Here is a 22630-nt window from a genome sequence, read left to right on the forward strand (position 1 = left end):
CACATACACCCAATTCTATCAGATACAAAAAACTGAAAAACTTATGTTTAAAATATAAAATAACTTTTAATGCTAACCACTGTTGAAGCCTTCAAAACGTGCTGTGACTAACAAAAGCTCCTACAAATGACAGAAGAAATTAAAACTCATTTTTCAACAGGAACATAGATACTTCCCTGATACTTTAAAAATGCAAAATTTTCAGTAACTTTAAGTATTCACATCTAAAACATCAGTATTGTGACGCATAAAGGATCAACTCAATGTAGCAGTGCACAGGCAAAGTGGCCCCATTTTGGCCAGGATCCAGTTATTTCCATGTAGATTGAATAGCGAGGGAGGAGATTCCTGAAGCGAGTTGGCAATGAACAGAACAATGCAATTTAACCCTTTGAACTACTCTGCAACAATAACTTCTTCCAGAACAGCTGGACGACACTTAGTATCTTTATTTATTTACAGGGGAGAAAAAAAGTAGACTCTTTTCCTCAGTTACACATAAACAGTAAAAACATTGCCTCTGACTTGTTAAAGCTACAATTTCACTTTATGCAAGCATGAGAGATATTTTATAGGTTTGGTTGGGTTTTTTAAAAGTTAATTTAGGTTACATGCTGGAAAAAATCCCTTAACCTGGTATGAAGAATCTGTTGACTTATTTAGATACTACCTTCCGGAACAGAAGACATCCTAGGATAAATTATTAAATGGATCAGATACAAAAACACCAAACCAGGTCATTCTAGTTTTAAATACAATTGCATTGACAATGTTAGGGCAAATTTAAAAGCACTGTATTCCCAGGGTTCAAGTCAGCCACAGACTTTACAACAGACTGTAAAGGACAACTCCACACTTGACACTCTGAGTGCCCCAACCCCACAGAGCAGCCACAGTGAATCCCTCCGAGCTGCCTATGGACACACAGGAACATGGACACCAAGGCTCAGCTTGTTTATCTCACCTCCAGTGTGGAAAGGACCATACCTCAAGGAAAAAAATTCCATTTACTATTACTGCTCCTTATGAAGCTGAAACTGGAATGTTTAAAGAAGGGAGTAGGAAATGATTCTGTAGGGGTTTTACCCACAAGACATCTAAATGTGGAGTCTAGACTTGTTGCAGTTAAATAAATAAACATGAAGGTTTTGGATTTTTGTGGTTTTGTTTTTTGTTTTTTTTTTTTTTTTTTTTAATCAAGAAAATCTACTAACAAGCTGAAATCCTAAAAACCAAGCCCATGAATTGTCAGATTCTGCTTTTCAGTTTATTCCGATTGTGGGATTTACGAAGGAGTCTGGAGAAAGGGCTGCAAAACTGATACACTCTAGTTCAACTTCTTCATTCACCAGAATTTATTAAGCCTTAATAACAGCCCTTACACATCCTAATTTGGAGATGAGGCATTCTTATTCAAGTAAAGGTCAATTAAAAGTGCATAAGCACATCAGTTTTGCTTTCCAGGGTGAAATAAGGTATTAGTATGTTCCTTACATATTACAATAAGGAACACTGTCACTAATGTTATATCGTATAAATGAGATCTAATTTTGTTATGCTAAGGCATCCCTTTCATTAACTCTTCTTGTGCTGTTCTCTGCTTCTCCTCTGAGGTACAGTCTGGGAAAAAAACCAAAAGTAACTTGCCTATCCATCAACGGTAATAATTAGTTTTCAGAGAATTTGACTTACACCTCCTCTTTTTTTTTTAAGATGTTATACTCCATGATACAATTTTTACTTGAATCAGAGGTAGACTAAACTGTCTTTTTTATACAATATCCCATTTTGTTGATGGATTTGTTAGACAAGGACATCATAAATCTTAAGTATGTTCTGGCAGCATTTGTTGCCATGCAAAATTATGTAATAACCTCCTATAATCAAATTTGAGAATTACATGAATTTCTTTATGCTTTTCAGGAAATGTTAAGTTTCAAAGAATTAGTGTAGCTGCTCCAAAAGATTATGAAAGTGCAAAAAAGAAGGATGAAGAGACTAAGTAACAGAGTGAGCCATCACTTGACAACAGAGGCACAAGGTGAAGCTTCTTGATGAAGTCATGACTGATACACCTATAACTTTGGAGATTCTACAGCATATGCCTCACGAGAAAAAAAATCCTCCATTATTATGAGACTGCTTGGGTCAGATTTTTAAGATGGAACTAACCTGAATATTCATGACTAGATGCATGAATTCAACCATTTTTTTTCTGGCAGAGTATCCAAGTAAGTCAGAAATTGCTCCAGCGATTAGGGAGTGTGCTGGAACCAGCAAGTTTGATACGTAAGCAGCACAAACATTGTTGATGGGTGTGTTACTAATTCAAGCTAGAAGACAGTGAATCAAAGTGCATTAATGAGGTAGAGGCTAATACGAAGGCTGGAGATTTCAAGTAGACTTGAACTGGGCAGATGAGGCAGTAGAAGTGTTGAATTTTTCATTAATTTCTCCTTCATGTTCAACTTGGTCTTTTCTAGGTGGCGTCCCCCTGATTCTTCAATAGCACTTCCCAGTTTTGATGGGGGACAGAGGGAAGCAGGGAAATCCACATAAACTATGAGACTACTTTCATCTCTCAACACAGTAGAAGGGATCTGAGTTTAAAAAGCCTGCATGCAGGAGGAAATTAATATATTTGGAGAACGCAGGCCTAAGTATTAATTTTGATGTCAGCCTTCCAGGTGAAATTTTATACTGTACTTGCACATAAAAACAGCTTTGAAATGTGAACCTTGCATATGTATTGTCATTCTATTTCCAAACTAGACAGTCAACAGCCAGGCTTATTCAAATTCAAAAAAATACTTTATACGGTGGTTAATCAGGCATTTGTAAGTCCTTCAGGTAGATGAAGACAAAGTGTTCTGTACCCACTGAAAATTTCTGGAGAGTGTTTAAAATACATGCCCTATATAAAGGATATTAGCACTGTCTTCATGGAAGTCTTAAAAGTGACAGTACGACAAAGTTCATGTTATTACACAGCTCCCAAAGTCAGGAGCATTCTCTTTTCCAGCTCTCAGAATGCTCCTGACAACTTAAATCTACAGATTAAAACATATCAACTAGGGATAAAAGTGTTACTGGATCTCATTTTCCCACATTAGATCGCTGTTTGTTCCATATTAGGAAACAGTATTTCAAGAAACCCCCATGAACTCTATTTTAGGAGCAGCTCATCTCTGCTTTTCTTTTCCATGAGCGAGTGTGAATGTGCTCCCCAGCCCAAAATTATGCAGTTTCCTACTTCAGGGTAAACCTCGAGGGTCAGGGACACCCACACACAGATGAAACACCAGGAGAAAACCACCTTCCTGATGGTGCTGCCTCCCTTGTCAGGCAAGTCTTACCCAACTGGACATGCTGCATAAATTACATCACACAAACCCAGAACTTCTCTTCCAGTTCAGTTTCTCATCGTTTCCACCTGACAGTGTCAGAAAGATGTTATTTACTTTGCTCTGCAGGGTTTCAGAATCATCTCTGGGGAGAAATGCAGTAGTCCAGTTTCTCCAGTCACCACAAACCATGTGTTAAGCAGTGTGTAATGGTCACTTTAGTGAAGTCACTTCCAGAATCACAAACCAAACTTTAACATTTCAGGAATCACAGCCACACTCCCACTTTCTACTAGACCTATTTCTTTATTTCTTAACCAGGACTTTTGTAGTCTCTTAGTGTTATTCAATTAAAGACTGAACAGAATAAAGCAGCATGCACAAAACACAAAAGGACATGCACCAGGCATGGCATAATGATTCTGTTTGCATTGCAGGAGGACAAGGACTAACTCAGCTCGATACTTACTCAATTACTGGAGTGGCTGTAGAGCCTTGCACACCACAATCCAGTTAAATGACAGAACAACTCGTGCTCTGCTGGTGCAAAGTCAGCCCATCACAAAGGCTGCCTTCCCTGAAGAGGCCAAGCTGGATGCATTTACATTTTGGGTCTGATTTCAGCCATGACTCCAAACCCTGGGGGATGAACATCAGCTTTCCCTCCTGCTCTTCCACACACACAGCTTTGAGAGCACCAGCTCCAAGCACACAGTCTTCCCTTAAGGTTCATCCCCAAACAGCACCTGAAGTCAGACATGCACACCAAAGTATCCAAAGGTCAAAACAGTATTGCACAGCTTTAATGTTCTACAAAACTGATTTAAAATCATTATTAAAGCCAAAAGAACAAAACTGAAGTTGTGCTTCTGGGCATTCTGGACTTACTGAATTCAAGTACCCCTGTAAAACATGAAAGGCTCCTGTTCTACACACCCCCACACTTCCAAATTATGGATGGATGGTGTTCAGTATAAAGATTAACATCCCTAGGCAAGGATTGTTTTAGTTGACAAACATTTGAAGATTAATAGAAAAAACACCAGTGTTTCTACATATCTGTCTTATTACTGATTGTCTAAAAACAACTCCAATGACTATAATATCACTTTTAATATTCGCTTTTGTTCAAATATACTCCCATCTTTCAACCTTACAACTACCAATAGCTAGAAAACTTCTAAAAACACAATACCAGTGCACCTGTTCATGTTTGCCTACCAGTAACCAGAGACCTTTCCCCACTGTGTTCCAAAAATCACACCCAGCCAGCGTGGGGCTTATAATCCCAGATACAGAAATTTAAACTAAAATAATGAACATCAAGGATACATAGATGTGTCAAATCAGTTGGGAGTTGGACAAGGATCCTGAATAATTCACATTGCATTGAGTACTTCCATTCCTGACTGAAGCTATAAAACGAAATCTTTCTAGAAATCCAACTGCCACTGTTTTATTGACAAAATAGGCGTGTGCAGTTCTTTCAAGTGCATCGAAAGACTACTGGCATCAGAAACTGTAAAACACAGTGACATGCACGTGGTATTCAAAGCCAGAATCCTAAACCCAGCTTTTAAAGCCATTTCCCAAACAGCAGGCAGCTGGATACAGGCCAGCAGTTTCTGCCCACATGAAGTCCAACTGATCTCAACAAAACCTTAGAAGCTGGTAAGCAGCTCTCCAAGGGGATGGGCAAAACAACTGTGTGCAATGGAAACAATAATTACCTGCATTAAAGCTGTACTGTGGTAGTTGTTTTTACAACAGTAATATTTTACATGTAGAAACATCTACTCTTTAAGTCTTTGTTTCCATGCAGTCTATCGTGCTTTCTCCAGAGCACAGTATTATTTTCAAACTGTTCCTTGACAGCTCTCCTCACACTGTGTGGCCAGAGGGCTGAGCCCACACAGCTGCAAACAGACCAGGGAAGGGAACTTGGAAACAGCCCCCCAGTCCAAACCTGCAACCAGATCTGCTCACAGGAGTTCCTGTCCTTAAGGGATTTCAATAGGATCTAACATGTCTGCATGCATAAATGCATGTGAGGTCCCGAGCAATTCCAATTTTTTGTCAGAGTTGCTCAGCAACAAAGTATCTAATGAAGCTTATGAAATCCAACAGAAATCCTACAAAAACATATTCTATAGGGTCACATGATAAATGACATTTGCTATTCCATTTTTAATACTGTTACCTTTCTGTGCATATGCAGAAACCAATATATTCTATGACACCCCTATCCACAAGTCCCCAGACAAGATACACGTAATTTACACTGGCCATTCAACTTCAGCTGCCTTGAAGCTAGAAATGAGTAGATCCAGATTTTAGTTTTTCTCTTTTTTAAAAACCAAGTCTGGAAATTCTAATGATCAAATATTAAACCTGATGCTTATTTAGTCAACTGCCCTGATTTCATAAGGAATAGATTCTGTAGTGCTCTCTTTTGCATACAAAGAGTTTCTGTAGCTGTCAGAGTCAAAACCATTTGGGCTTTTATAAGCAAATATCAAAACTTTGTCCAAAGAGGCAAAAATTGTCAAACTCAAACTAGGGGTTTAACTCCAAATATCCTGATTACTATGATCTGTGTGCAGTTTTAAGAACTGATTAACACACACACTCATTTGCAGCAATTTATGCTTTATACCATATGTATACTCCAAGCATAACTGATATAAAATGTGTAATCTTATTTTGCACTGTGCTAAACCCTTGACTGTAACAATACCTCACAGCAGAAAGTCCCATGGGCTAATACAGAACGTGACTTTTTTTTAAAGTGTCTTTTAAACATATTTGGTGTAAAAAAAAAATCCTACAGAAATCATCTCTGTAATGCAATCCAGATTTTTAAAACTGTTTCTGACCTTACTATATCAATGTATTTTTCTATTCTACTTCACTTTTTCTCATGTGTCTTTTCCAAACTAAACCAACCTTAACTTTCCTTCCTCATACTTGTCTGCTGTTTTGTTTCCTATTAGTACTAGACACTATAGACACTACAGAATTTCATAGATCAGCTAAAAAAAACAGGTAACACTTCAAAATTTTTCCCCCCTTTAATCTCATTAACCTCTATTAAGATCATTAAAATTCAGATGGTTTTACGAAGATGTTCAATGACACACAATAGGAATATATCTCACTAGCTTAAATTAGTCTTATTTAGGAGTCTGTTATCAACCTTATCCCTGAACTCTGTCATCCTCAAGTTCCTCACTCTTCTCCAAGTCTCAAGTTATGCAAGACCATTACCTAAAATATAACTTGCTTCCATTTTCTAGAACTTTCATAAAGTAGGAAGGAATTAATGGAAACAAAAACCAACCAGCCCATTGCCCAGTCATTGTACTGTCTCTCCTTGCTGCAAGTTTGTTCTGTGCAGATGCTCCAGACCCTGCCATCCCCACCAACTACACCTCAATGTTCTTCACAGGAAAACTGATCTAATCCAACCAATCTTGGTAAAGGATATACACCTGCTCTTCTTGAGGGGAAAAGGGGGAGTAAGATTTTCCTGATTTATTCTCCGAAGATCCAACTGCATATCAACATGCACCTTCACTTTATAGGACACTTAAGGTTTTGTGTGTTTATGAGGCACAGTGCCAACAGGAAAAATTACCTCTAAGAACAGTTACTTACAAAAACAAGTGTCATCAGCTAACATGACACAACATGGGGAAAAAAAGTTGATATGACTCACGAAATAAGAGACCAAAATGCCAGATCTGAACATGCAGCTGAAAATACAAATGATTCCAACATGGACTGCATCCCTTTCAGAACCATAGGTCACATCTGCAGGGGATGCTGTTCTAGACCACACAACAAAGAAAAGATTATCCCAATTTAATGCAACTGAGCAATATTCAGCTTCAATTTTGAAAGACAAAGGAATTAAAAAAAAACTTAAAAATCTAAAGAATGCATATACAGCCAGAAAGCTTTTTCTTCTCTCCAGTGTTTAATAGTATATTTTCAGTTAACAAACATGTTACCTGGTTCATTAGAAGAGAGAAACTGCTAAGGTTCCAATGCCATGTCCATTCAATGACTTAGAAAAAAAAATTGCTTGATTTTTCAGTAATTATGTCTATTACTCCAAGGTAATAACATTATTTACTTTAATCTGACACCTTTTCAGTTACCATGACAAATCCTATACAGTCTAATTGAAACACATACTTTAAGAACAAAAGGTCAAGATAATCACCTTGTACAGTTTCCTTACTGCACACACATTAATATATTCTTTCAAAATACCAGTAGTCATAAATTTATTCTCCTCATTGCAAGAGCTTTAAGATGACATCTGCTCAGTCATCCACACTTTGGAGATGACTTTGGATTCCAGACTTTGGATTTTTTTCTTTTAATACATGAGCCTCTCTCTATTTCACACCTGTTTCACACAATGTCTAAATAATAAAACAGATTAAGTCAATTTAGTCAATATTCATATAACAATGAACACTTACTCAAGCTTTAAAGTATAAACTGTTATTTATCAGCTTTCAAAATTATAACTGCTAATCACTTCCCCCCCAAATTGTATTTTGAATGTAATTTAGCTAACACTAAGACTGAAACATGTGGAAAGTGCCATTTAAGTCATTGATGTTATACCTATGTAATTTTTTGCCTTTCATATTAATTATTATGTGTGAATACAGCAATTTAAATGGATGAGATCTAGTTCTTAGTCTTCCACATTAGTTCTGAAAACATAAAATACTGTTAAATCTGCAAATAAAGAAAACTAATCTAGGCACATAGAGAGAGCTAGACACTGCTTTGGCAATTATTTGGATCCAAAAATCAACAGGAAATTCAACTAACAGCTGAAGGGAAGTCAATAAAACACATTAAGCACAGTCAGGAAGGAACCTTTCAAACATCATTAAATTTCTAACCTGTCCTAACCAAGCTACTTTCCATGCTTGAACTTCCTTCCTAAAATGAAGTTTTCTAGATGAACATTTAGAACAAACAAGTAACACAGAGATGGAGAAGAGAAAAATACAAAGCAGCTACTGGATTTCTGCACATATAAAAACCATATCCAGTAATACAAGCTAACGATATAAACAATTGCACAAATGAGTGTTTACAAGTTCCCTCCTGGGTCTGAAATACCTCAGCAGGAATTAAATCATGATTTAACATGTCCTAACCATTGAATAAATTAGAAAAATATTGTAACCCCAGGGAACATTAATTTCTCAATTTGCCAATTACTGTCTTTCTGTCAGGAGGAAAGTAGTAGAACCTTTTTCTCTGTCAAGTCTCCTTTAAAACCACCAATCTTCTCTAAGACAGATATAGGAAAGTCTCTCATTAGTGCAATCAAAAGCACAATCCTTCCCCAAAAAGTGATATTCCAAGTTTATTAGATGGACAGCATCTTAGGTCAATACACAGGAACAGCAGGGCAATACATGGTGTGGAGTGTGCTCACCACATCAACCCTTCAGTTTGCACCAAGTTGGGTTTTTTTAAGCAGCTCAAAGGAGAGTTCTCATAGAAATATGAAGACAATGACATAGTTATGCATGTGCTGTGGGCAGCTTCCTTCAACCACACAGGCCAGAAAGGAGAAAAAACAATACAGGGCTCATTATTAAATCTGTTGAATTATTCTGTGTTGACTTAGGGTTTCTGCATGCAAAACACAGAATTATGGCCACTACAAAAGACACAGTTTAGGATATTCCATTAAACAGTACCTAAAACATCCTACTTGTCTAACATCTGTTATCCCCCCACATAAGATTTCTGTATCTGAGGACACAACTGGTGTATTTGTCCAAGAAAAAGACAAGGGCCATCCGTGTACCCAGCGGTGTCTGGGAAGCATCTTGTCAAGTTACTGCATCATCTTTAACTAACAAGACAGGAATCCTGGGAACAAATGGATATTCTGGGTCAAGAAGTTCAAATCCCGAGGTACTGTGGAAAACTACATTATGTCCCCTCCCCCTGCCCTTATATAAGCTAACCAGCTCCATCTTAAAGAGAGCCTTATTCCACTGCTCCTAAGGGAAGCTGCTGCAGACTTCTTTGCCTCCGTTGCTTAGGAACCATCTTTTCTAATTTCCAGATTAGGTTTATTCTTGGATAGTTTATACCCATTTGTTCTTATGTCTCAAGCATAAAAAGCTCTTTTTACCCACCTGTGTTGCTTCACTCATTTTTATGAAGAGCAACCTCCTTCATACTTGGTTTCCCCAGATCAAACAAGACACTCTCTGAGTTCCAGGAATCCTCTTTCAGTCCAAATGTCCTTTTTACTTGATGGTGGGCAATAGGAATTAGATGCAATAATTCAGATAAGCTTTCACAAGTACCAGAAAAAGTCAATACCACTTTGTTTCTTTGAAGAAAAATACCAGCATGGCAACAACAGCATACTTGTTATCCTAATCCTGTTCTCCATTGCTAACTTTGATAGGTTTGTCATTCTTAAGTGATATAATTCTTTTAATGCTATTTAATACAACTTCTTTTTCTACTTTTCATGTCTTAAGATCCCAAGTTTTTCTGTAAAAAACCTTCTTTGGTACTTATGATTCTTGACATCTGATGAGAAAACATGAGATTGGTATAAGAATTAGGAATGGGTCAGTAATATTAATGAAAATATTAAATCTTGGAACTGATCCTTGATAAATTCTACTACTTACATAGTTCCAATACATCATCTTCCGGTCATCCAGTTCTATCCATACTTGACACATCCTGTCACCATTTAAAATCAGTTTTCATCACTCTAGTTTTCACATGGTTCATGTTGCACATTATATGACTTCTACATTAAAAGAGGTCAGCTCTAACCACATATCCTCTCCAAGAAGTCAGGGATCTTACAGAAGAGAGGTGTTAAGATTTCTCAGAAAAATCTTCCTCTGTCAAAGAGCTGTATCAGCCTTTTCATCTTACCTCCACTCAGCTTCTCTTTCTACAGCTTCTCTTTCTACATTAAACACAAGTCTGTATACCAAGGTCACACTAACGATGCAATAACTATCCCAAATCACTTTTTCCTCTTAACATTGTGACTACCATCACTACCAACCATCCAATACTCTTCAGCCTTGACATTTAATGACAATTCTTGCAATTGAGCCTCTAATTACACAGATCACCTACTTCAAAATTCCAGAGTAAACATTATATAGTCCCACTGATCTGCACCCTGTAAGTCCGACTTTATCTTTATGGCAATCACTTTTATAACCTCACTACAGTCCCACCTATTTGCCAGTGTGGGTGTGTTCAAAACCGTCTTCACTGAAAATAAAGGCAAACTTGTCATGTAGTCATTTACAAGTTTCTAAATTATTTTTAGTCTTATTTCATTGTCCCCATGCTTCCTGACAAGACAGGTGAACAGTCTTTTTCAGGTTTTCTGCTTACTCTTGTTAGTAACCTTGTTAGATCTTGCAGCTCCATTTTTTTGTATGTGAAAAAAAATGAATATCAAAGTCTAGTAAGAGCATAAATATTTTATACAGTTGCCAGAATTACCTTCATTTGTTGCTGTATCAGAAGTTCAGCCATGCCAAAAGTAGCTGAAAGCACCTCCTCAGGTAAGCCCTGAACACTGCTGTAAAACTGGAATTGCAAGAACACTTGGATGCTAAACTGTATTATGGACTTTGCAATTTGGATGTTCACTTCTGTAATTACAATTATAAGCAGGTTTTCCTGACACTCAGACATATTTGGTCTTTTTTTTGCTTTAGTTGGGCCTTTTTTTGCTTGTTTTTCCCCTAAATGATGTATGCCTAAAACATGAATAAAAGATTAATGTCAGAGCTAGAAAAAGAGAAGGCAACGTAAAGCTGCTTAATTTCAGCTTCACCTCAGATGATGGATCCAAATGAAAAAACAGCAACCTGTATTATCAATATTTTGGCTTGAGAACACACTGCACAGCTATTACAAAACTTACTTGAAGGTAAAAAAAAAGTCTGCAGAAGTAAGGTTCAAATTTAGCATTACTATAGCAACAGAGAAGAGGGAGGGGAAAATAACCAGATTACTGTCAGATAGTCAAATCCTTGAAAGAATAAATTTAGAGTTGCAGTCAAATGAACTGAGTTTATCCTATTCATTAAAGATTAATACATCAAATTAAGGACTAAATTAAACAAGCAAAAACTAGTACAAGAAGCAAAGTAGCAAATGCAAAATTTCAGATTGAATTACCTCAACTTTTCCTTCTACTATTAAATATCTGGTATCACAACAGGTCTTCCTACCAATAACTGATAACAGTATTTTTAGGAAGGTGTCTAGTCCTGATTAAAGGTCTGCAAAGGAAAAGAGGCATTTGAAATCTGCCTCATTAAGTGACCCAAGTAACTATACTGTCCCCTCATTTGACTTGGGGGTGTAATGAATTTCTGAAAATACAGTTGGCACAGAACTAACATATTTCAACAACATATGTGAACAGAGTAATGACTTTATGCCCTGAAAAACAGAGAATGAAGAAATAAGCTCAAGCTCTTTAAAAAACAAACCCAGGATATTCTAAGTAACTAATTACTCATATATTTTTTTCATTATGCAGTCTTTAACATTCTTTATATTTGGGGGTTGTTTTAATTAATGGACACATATACTTATGTTAATGACTGAAAAAAAAGCAAGAAAAATAGCCATCAATCTTCTGGGGAGACCAGCTATCTCAACACTTTAGCTCACTCACAGTAGATAGGACCCTAAACCCACTGAACATGCAGTTGAAGTAACAAATGCAGCTACAAAGGCTTATTTTTGACACTGTAAGCTTTGCTTGAGGCATTGAGGGGTGTCTCCCCACTTTAGCTGTAAGTATTGACCCATAAAGACTCTAAGACTCAGACAACTTTTCCACCAGCCAGAATGTTCAATTAATAAGGCTGCCCTCATAATTTGCAAGACCAGCTTTCCTGGCTGACATTCAGATTTTAACCATGCTTCCCAGCCTTCTGTTCACCACTTCTGGCTTTTGTTGACCAGCTGCCAAAATGCTCTTTATTTTCTGGTGGCTGGGCAGGCCAGAGGACAGTCTGAGAGACTACCTTCTTCCAAGTTGTGCAGCAAACTGTTCACTGTGTTCTCTGCTCTTGGCTCCTGCCCAAGTTCTGCAGTAAGGGAAAACTGGAGGATACTGGAAGGACTATCATTCCACCACTGTGAAGTGAGGCCACAGGCATCTTCACTGGGGTTTCCTTGTCCTTAAACCAACATCTCCATTAATAGACTGGAACTGAGTCAAAGTAAGGGTCCCAGATCAAAAATAAAGACTATGGCAGATTTCGAAGTGGATCCCACCTGTAAAAAAAATCCTTACCCTATGCTGCAATCACAAACACTCCCTCCAGGACAGGGGTAAGAAGCTCAGTGTAAGATGGTCCACATAATTCAATGGTCTTAAAATTAGTGCAAGTTCTAAAGGAGATTGAAAGCGAAGTGGGAAAACCACCCAGGCAGACGTTCAGTGTCACAGAGCAGCAATCAAAGAGAGCAACAGGATGGGCCTCTCTGAGTCCAAGGCATGGAAACCTACCCACCAACTTTCCTTGACACATAAGAGACAAGAGAGCTTTCCTTTAGATAAAGGATAGCTATCTCATCTTCCTCTCCATCGAAACCACGTATGAGTCACTTGCTTTTGGAAAACTCTAAAGAATTTACTAACTTTTAACCAAAATCACTACATAAGCAAACAGGGAAAAAACCATTCATTTCATATGGACAGTTGAGATCTAAGCAAACATCTAAGATCATTGTTCATTTATTTTACGTGCCTATTAATAGACCCAACCAATGTAATACTGTACTGCAGTTGTTCTACATAACCAAATATGTCTTTATTATATACTTCGAGCCACCAACACTTCATGAAAAATAATTTACAAAAACAAACACCATGTTATCCTGAATTCATCTATAGAAGACATAAAACTATTCTGAAACACTTCTAAGTTATCAGTTATAGCCAAAATTACCAGAATATCTTTGAAAACTCACCATCTGATAAATTTTACTCTAAGCCCAAGAAGGAGGGGGGAAAACAAACAAACAAACAAACAAACAAACACACACGCTCCTTCCTAGGTGTACTAGTAAACTTGAAAATTATATCCACAGTAAGGAAAGAAAACATACTTTGGATTTAAAATAAAATTTTGTGCTTTACACTGAATCTATTATTCAAATCCTGTGGAAACTTGAAATGACATTTAAAAATAAAGCAACACATGAGCTGTGTAGAATTTTACCTGAAAACCACGGAAAGTTTTCCAGTAACTGAAAGCAACTACAGGAAGACGATAAAAGTAATGAAACATCATCTCCTATACTTCACTATCTATCCTTGTTATCCCAAGTTCTGATGTTCCCCCCACATCCTGCATGAGTCCATCCTGGCTCCTCCCTTCATCTGAGCCCTGGCCCATCCAGACCAGCCCTGCAAGAGGCAAAATGCACTGTGACTGGACCAGAGCTACCCAGCTGGCTGGAAGTGTGTGGCACCTACACAGCCACATGCTCCTGCTGCCCCAGACAAACCAGGAGCCATGCCCCTCTCTTAGTGAGGGCACCAGTTTGGCCATCAGATTATCTCATTACTGGCAGAAACCTTTCATGTTTGAAGTGACCATTTTCCTGTCAAATTTAATTGAATGTAGCTAGCAGGTTCAGAAGGTGAAGAGAAAAATGAAATAAGTCCCTTTAACTCTGGAATACTTTAAGCTGTGCTCATTCAAGATCAGTGCACAAAGCTTTGCTAGACAAGATTTTTTGGAGAAAAAAAACCAAGTATATTGCATCTCTCAGTTAATGCACAGCAGCAGCAATGTCTTCTTTCAATGGATTTTTGCTGGAATGGGTGTTTCACAAGCATCCATACTTTACAGATTTCCATCCACTTTCTCAGTGACAATACCTAAAGAAATCACTTCATCTGTTAAAACACTAAACTCACAACACGCTTTATCCTTCACCTCCACAGTCACAAGGCAGCAACAGTAACTTTATGCTCATGTGTATGTAACACACACACAAAAATTTCCCAAACAACAAAATCAAAACAAACAGCCAACAAAAACAAACCACAGAAGGCAGCCTTCATGGGTCAAGGTTTTCCTCAACACTTTCTGGTTTAATCTGGTGTTAGCTACAATAAAGCTGAAATAGAGTATCAGACCTCTCAAGACTCAAGATCTAAAACAAGATAGAAATGAAAACCATAAAAAGTACCACAACAAAAATTTGAAACGTGTAGGTACAAAACAAAAACAAACCCCAAATTAACTAAGTTTCTACTGCTCCAAGTCAAATTACAGTTTTTAAGTCCAAAGTTGCTTTTACATGTTTACTAATTACAAAAACTTAAAAGATGTTAAGTACAGTAATTTGATTTCCCCTTAATCTTTGATGCATAACCATATCACAACATTCATCTACTCATTTCATGTGAAAGTATCAAAGATACCATAAAGTGTTACTGATTAACTGCATTTACTACTCCCTGTTTCCATGATCCCTTTACAGCAATTCAGTTACAAATATGAAAGAAAAATAAAATCTCCAAACGCTGAAATATTTTACTCCTTATTTTTTCAGACTACATGAGTCAATATCTGAAAATCATACATAACATACAGTACAAAAATCACTAATTTTAAAAAGACAAAGCCCAATACATTAGTCAAAAATGCAAAGGAGTGTTTAATTAGTCTGAAGAGCACAGAAACTCCAAATCCCAGTTTAAAAGAGTAGCCCTTAACATCACAGTTTTAAAACTGAATTCAGATTTGCTTTCATGTATGTTAATTTTTAATTAATCTGCAAGGGAAACCACTCAAATTAGTGAGTGAAAAACGCTTGTAATGCTCCACTTGCTAGTGCAACTGGTCTGAGGCTGAAAGGTTGTTCTTTCAGTGGATAACAACTGCATGCAGCAGAGCCGGCAGAGATCATTTCTCAGAATGCAATGTAACAAGCAAGGTCAAAGGAGGGAGTCAGGGAGGTGCTGAAGAAGTTGTTGCTCCTGTTTGGCTGCACCTTCAAGGACAACGTTTTCAGTTTCTCGGAAGGGTCACAGTCAGCCCAGCAACCCCAGCAATCACACCTGCTGGTCAGCAGCCCCACAGGCAGGGGTTATTCAAAGCCATCTCTACTCTGAAACTTAATTTGCCCTGAAGTAAAGAACAGTTAGACTTTAAAATTCCCCAAAGCAGCAACAATACTTCAACTTAATTCAAGACCAGGACAGTTGGTTAGAATGTTAGAACAGAGCCCTCATGGCAAATGACATCATCTCAGCTTATTTATCATCTCAGCTTGTACCTGATCTGAAAAGCAGTAGTTCTAAAAATGGCCTTTCCTGGAGCCTCTTCCCTTACAATGTTTGCAACTACCAACCACTAAAATTTCTGAACTGACAGGACTACAGTAAACAACATCTTCTGAGTGGTGAGGAAAGAAATCAATTATTTGCTTCAATTTGACTAAAAATTATCAAGATTACTCTAAATAAACAACAGATGCTTATTGAGATGGCAACAGATGTTAACTTAAATTATTACAGAACTCTGTTATTGTACACACAATACTTCAAAGTGATGGAAAAGTAGCCATAAATTTTAATTTTAAAGTAAAAATTATCATAGATCAATATATCTGTAAAACCAGCACTTTTTAATCATCACTACCTCTGATGAAAAGAAGCTTTCCTCAGGAAATAAACTGGTTTACATGTTTCACATTTTACACCTTTCTCTACTAACAGGTTTGCACAGCTACTACCCCCAGCCCTACCAAAACCAGTATTTCTGAAGAAAAATGTTGAATACATAGCAAGACTAGGTAATATTTTCCCATTCCCCTGATAAGGCTGATTAAATTATATGAATGGAAACTGCCAAACTCGGGTAATCTAGGAACTTCTACTAGTTTTAAAATACACCTGCTTTTGAATCTGTTACTTTAGAAGGCATATAATTTACCAGAAGAGCTTTAGACAAGTTCCTCAGCAGATGTCAAGTGACCTGCACAATGGAATAAGCAGAGTAAACCTACATTCACATCTCCTCACAACCTTTCTCAAATATAAAGCACACATCACTCCAGAAGTGCCTAAGAAATATTTAATTACAGTCTGAATTACTAATACAGTAATATTTCAGAGATTGCTTTCTGCCACGCTGCATGGTCAGAGAGCAAGTTCTAATTTAGGAGCCACCAAAGTCAGAAATTCAGCATGACTTTTCCTCCTTGTCCCCACGCCTCAGGCGGCCCCGCTGCACAGCACAAGTCACACTGATATTCTCTCCTTCATGGAAGCAGTGGGCAAGTCTGGTTACTATGCATTTTTCCCCTCAGAGCAGGACTGACTCATCTGCATAGCAACAGTTAGGGATTTATAAATTACTCACTATTCCCAACTGCTACAGCTCTTTAATAATTAAGAAAAGTATTTCCCCCAGTCAGAAAAGCAGTGGGTACAAGATTTACTGCCTGGCCTCCTCAGAAAGCACTTGTCCCATACAAGTTATGTGTAGGAGCCATCAACACACTAAGCAGCCTTCTCCTACTTTGAAACCTCCAGTTCTATTATTTTACTCTATTTATTAACAAAATTGGATACTACAAAATTCAGTTTTCTCCTCCCATAGCAAGTCACAGAGTGTTGGATGAGATTTATTAAGGGCAGTTCATGCTGCGAAATTACCCTTCAAAAACCAAGACCTGAATGAAGTAGTTTCATCCCCACTTCTGTCAGTCTCAGTGCTCAAATGGGTTTTCTCTATATAATCTCATCAAATGATCCAGTTCCATGTATGGATTCACAGACTGGTTTGGGTTGGAAGGGGCCTTAAAGATCATTCAGTTCCACCCCCCTGCCATGGGCACCTTCCCCTAGAGGAGGTTATTCAGAGCCCCATTCACACATCGATTTGACATTGATGGCAAATCAAAACGAATGAGAACAGTTGAGTCATTTTCTGTTGGAGACACCTAAAAAGAGCTGTCACAAAAAAATACTGATGCAGTAAATGACCTTCTTCACTCCACAGCATTAGTGAACCATACTCTAATGAACTTACTGGCGCAGCACGCCAGCAAAAACACTTGCTTCAAATGAAGCACAAAGATTCAGATTTCTCACACCATTTTATAACAGTCAGCCACAGAAAGAAAACATTCAATCAACACAACAGTTTTTGGCTAAAAAGCGCTATTCTCAGCATGGAACCTCATATGGAAAACAGATCTCCAGAAAAACTACAAGATACTTAAACATGCAAACATAGTCATGCAGATATTATTATCTTGCTACAGTAAAGATGTGTAAACTTGCTATTGCCTCTTCCTCAAAACTCTCCTAAGAAAACCCCCAAGCTTACATTCTGAAACTGAGGCAAATTACATAGATCACTACGTTCACCTAAGACTATTTTTACAAGATGGAATCAAATCTGCTTACTGAATATAAAGAAACACCAAAGCCACCTGTCCCAGAAGTCTAGTCCATAGCTGCATTTCTTCCTCACTTATTATACAACTGCTCTTAAAAGAACATTTCCTTACTGAGATACTGAATTGTTACATCGAGATATTTAATTAACAAAAACAGAAGCCTATTTTAGAAACAGCCTGTATTTCCTTATTTTTAAAATAAATTATTGTGCTCTATTTAAAAAAAAAAAAAAAAGAAAAAGAAAAGAAAAAAAGAACGAATTTGTGGCAGTGAAGAACTGCCAAGAATGCCGGTGGCACATTCAGTCACGTTCCAAGAACCAGAGCCGTAAACAGCCTGCGCACATGGAGATACCTGTAGCTTTCAGCAAAGCGTACAGGAATTATCCAGCAGCAGTTGCAGTTTGAGAATTCACAAGCTGAAGGTAGACATGTTTTGTAAAGCTCTGTATAAAGACGTAAGTCATGGTGCAAGAAAACAGCACACCCCTGGTATATGACAATGCTATGACCTACGCAACTTTCCAAAAAGCAGAGAATAAAACAAAGCCAGCAATGAGCTTACACCATTGAGCTACAGCAGTATCTCATGAAAGATTTAAATGCCGTGCTACTCCTAGCCCCCATCTCAGCACAGCCACGGATATTTTTCCAGCTTGACTGGATTTTCCCCCTCCCTAATTGCTAGTTTTAACCAAAGCCAACATAGATTAAGAATCAACCTTAAAAGCAGCGCAGAGAGCGCGCATTAATTACGTGCAGAACGACATGTGACATTCTGTATCAAAAGCAGACCCTGAAAACGCTAAAATGTAACACCCCTTCCAACAGATGAGACAAAACAACTGCCCGCCTGCTGCCGGTGCTGGTGCCCCGCCAACCCCCAATACCGCGCATCCCAAATCCTCCTTCGCTCCTACGTCCTCTGCGGGCGACGACTCGGACGCTGCGATGCCCGCATTTCGCCCCGCACCGCCGGCGGGTCACCTCGCAGGCCGGGGGAAGGGGCAGGTGAAGCCAGAGGGCGGTGGGGGCAGCGCCGGCAGCCGCAGCAGCGCTCGGTGCGATGGAGATTCCGGCGCAGCATCCCGGCGGGCACGGGCTGGGCACGGCGTCCCCCGAGGGAGGGCTGGCAGCAACCTGCGCGCCCCCGGCAGCTCAGCCCCGCCGCCCACCCCGCACAGCGCCCGCACAGCGCCCGCACAGCGCCGTCCCGCCCCCGCCGCCCCGCTGACCCCGCACCCGCCGCAGCCGCGCACGGCGGGCACCCGCACGCAGATGGTTTTTCCGAACACACGTTCCCCCCCTTCGCCGTTTTCCAGGCAGACGCAGGCCCCTCTGCGATCCCCTCTGGGCTGAGCGAGCCGGCTCCAGCGGCTGCGCCCCCGTCTCCCCTCGTCGCCCCCTGCTGCGCTCCGCGCAGCGCCCGCCGCTCCGTCACCGCCTGCCCGCCGCCGGCTGCGCCCCTCAGCCTCCCCCGCACCGCCGCGGCGCTCACCCGAGGGCAGAGGAGAAGGGGCCGGAGCGAAGGGGCCGCGACGGCCAGTGTTCTGTCCCTGTGTCGCCGTCTCTGCCCGTCCCCGCCTCCCGCCGCTCCCGCCGCCCCCTCAGGCACCGAGCAGCCCCCGCCCGACAGGGTGCGGCTCCCACAGCCCGCAAGCCCAACAACGGCGCCGCCCATTGGCGGGCGGGCGCGCGCCCGGCGAGCAAGCGGCCCTGCCATTGGTGGAGGGGTGGGAGGAGGGCGGGGGTCGGGGCAGCCGCACCGCCCCCGGCGGGTCCCGCGGCTCCGGCAGCGCCGGGGGGTCCCCGGGAACGGGCCGGGAAGAGCTTGGGACGCGGGGAGAGGGGATTCTTGTGGCGCTGGATCCGTGCGGAGAGGAGCGGCGCGTCACCTACAAGGCTTATCGCGGAGCGGGCCGGGCGATAGGGACGGGCAGACACCGCTAAAGGCCGGACGCGGTGCGATAAGGGCTCGGTGGCGGTGTCTGATCCTGCCAGCTCGGACAAGGCCCGGGCGGGCCGGGAGCGCGGGAGTCGAGCTGGAGAACTGCCCTGGTGAGGGCTAGAGACACCTGTCAGACCCGAAGGTGTTTAATCGGCGGAATACCCTGCGGATGTTGAATTCCAGGCTAAGGAGAAGCTGTGCGCTTGGTTCAGGAAGAGCAGATACGTCGCGTAGCTGGTATACAGGAGGCCTGATTAGATCTTTATAAATCATCTCCTTAGATCTTCTGAATCCTGAGATCTTTCTGAATCCTGTGTAGCTTTTATAACCCCACAGTTTGTTGCAGTCTCTGCAAGTAAAGCGCCAGCTGTAAACTTCACTTCTTCTGTTATCTGTCATCATTTTCTGTACATTTTTACTATCATTGCTGTATCATTTTAAGACTGCTGCTTTACACTTTTTTTTGGACACTGTTGTATAGAATCCTGCCTACCGAATGAAGAGTTGGGTGTCTGGGAACATGCTCTCAGAAACACTGAACTCTCCTGCTCTGCTGTCTATAACTCCCAGCCCCAAGTTATCCATAAGTAGGGAAGGAAACAGACTGTAGCTAGCAGAACCTGATGGGTGCCTTCGGGAGACACCTCCCATGGAATACGGGAGGAATCCAGCCTGCTCCAACCAGCTCCACTGAGGAAACACACTCCACTTACCTACTTCTCACTTTCAGGCAATTATTCTTCACCTGTTTACTGTTCAGAATGGGAAAACAAGCCGTAGAGATATATGTAAACTTATCTGTGAATTCAGCCTCCAAAAATGATGGTTTGGTTGTCAAGTGATGGTGCAGAATGATTATGGCACATCTGACAAAAAGGCCCTGCTGGACATAGATCTGCCTAGTCAAAACCATTCCACAACAGGACGTGTGTTTGTGTAATTACTAATGATTAGCAAATTATGTCTGAACATCTTTTTGTAAGAACTGTTGCTGTAAGCCTAGAGTCACTTCACCTTCCTGTCCCCGTGTTAAACCCACTGGATGTGTGTACATACCAGGTAGCACACTCTTGTCCTTGCTCTGGACCTGCAGGCTCCAGCCACCTGCCTCATGCAGTGTCTTCTCTTTGATTATCTGTCAAAATGCTCCTTCATCTTGGCACCTCTCTTCCTTTCCTATCCTTTTCTCACTGTGGCATTTAACACATAAAGCTCTCTCTCTTCTTGTCTGGAAAAGTAAATGGGAGAACAAATCCATGTTAAAAGCAACTCAGAAAAAAAATACTGCTTTAAGCTGTTTTAAGCTGAATGGGTTTCCTCTCCAGCTCAGTGCTTGGCTCCAAGACCAGCAGTGCCAGGAAGGATGGGGCTGTTGAGGACAGCAGCAGTACCCGGGGGCTGGGGGAGGGCAGGGTCATTTCATTCTCTGGCTGTGCTCCTCTCAGTGTTTGTGTAACCACTGGGTGCAGCGGCACAAGCAGCTTGGGCTAATCAAAGGATGCCTTTTGTCAGCTCCTCTTCACTCTCCTGCTGCAGGAGAGTTCTGTTCCTTTACCCTTCTTGTGTCCTACTCTGTGATCTGCCCAAGGGCACAGGTCGCCACTGAGCCCTTCCAGCCTTCCCCCCACCCCTTGCATCATCTCCCATAATCTTGAGGCCAGAAAAAATATTGTTTTACCTGGCTAATCTGAGGGAGGGGGCAAGGCCAGCTTCCTGCTGAATCAACCAACTCGCTCTGCAGGCCGAGACTGTGACAGCTGATGCATGATGGTGTTTATTTTCCCTGTTCAGTTTTCGAGCTGACCAGGTTCCTGCCCTGCCTCTGCCCAGCTGCAGGAAGGGCAATGCTGCAGCAAAGGCAGTGCTGCAGCAAAGGCAAAGGTAGGGTTACATGGGCAGAAACACAAGGGAGGGCTGACGTGCACTAAAGCAGTACACTGTGATGCAGAAATAAGGCAAGACAATCTAAAAAAGCACTGCTGCATTATTTAAGACATGAAGAACTCGTCTTTGTTAACTCTTGCCAGCTGGGTTTGCAGCATTACAGCTTCAACAAAAGGTACAGCATGAACCACACAGTAGTTTTCAGGCTGAAGTATTTGACTCCTTCAAGATCTTTGTGCTGCTGCTGAGGGCTCTGGGATAATGACCAAGGCAAGTTTGTAGCCAGTAGGCTTCCACTTGTCATGTGCACATCTGCACCTTTACTGGAGAATGGTTACTGGCCTTCAAAAACCAGAAAAATACTGTGGTGGATGCTAAGGACAGCAAAATGTTCCCACGAGAGGTGTGAGAACGTGGTGCTGCTCAGGCAGTACAGATGTTCCTCTCGCTGACTCATTCACAGTCAGTTGTTCTCCTTAGCAGGCTCGAGCAGCAGCATCACTGGACTCAACTTACATCAAACAGCCTCAAATACAAGTGTCAGTGTGAATGTATTAATTTACAAATTACTGTAGTTTGGCTTTACTAGATATCAGAAAAATAACACTGTACAGTTATTTTTATGCAGCTGGCCTCTTTACCTGGCATTAGCACTTCTTGGTGCTCCAAGCTGCCTGAGAGAAGCCCAGGACTGGATTGACGTCACACATCTGGCCCTAGGACATTTATCTTTTCCTTTATATGGGGTGCACTTATTTCACATAAGCAGTTCCAGGTCAGCTTTCTTACCTATAAATTGTGAATGATAGCATCAAGATAGATCTTTCTTGGCCTGCCAGAACTGTTCTGTCCTGACAGTCTGTTGGCTGGGCAGGACTTGCTTCCCTACTGTCATCATTCATTTTCATCTCACACAGATCTTTTACTCCATTTCCCAGGCAAAGTTCTGGTTCCTCTAAAT

The 22630-nt window shown here is 40.8% G+C and overlaps 1 protein-coding gene across 16 annotated transcripts in view; it reads right to left on the reverse strand.

Moving 5' to 3' along the window:
- ADD1 (adducin 1) overlaps window positions 1-19480 on the reverse strand; it is a 63581-nt gene extending 44101 nt beyond the window's left edge. For 13 of the 16 annotated variants that reach the window (XM_051798333.1, XM_051798327.1, XM_051798331.1 and 10 more), the window contains exon 1: window positions 19336-19476. The gene's annotated coding sequence lies outside the window, so the exon portion shown is untranslated. Of the gene's footprint in view, window positions 1-19335 lie in introns of all 16 variants that reach the window. The other 3 variants (XM_051798322.1, XM_051798323.1, XM_051798328.1) reach the window with 3 other exon arrangements.
- Window positions 19481-22630: the final 3150 nt, after the last annotated feature.

This window comes from Manacus candei, unplaced genomic scaffold (genome assembly GCF_025592945.1).
Source record: "Manacus candei isolate 608988 ecotype Guabito, Panama unplaced genomic scaffold, ASM2559294v1 h1tg000048l, whole genome shotgun sequence".
NCBI lineage: Eukaryota > Metazoa > Chordata > Aves > Passeriformes > Pipridae > Manacus > Manacus candei.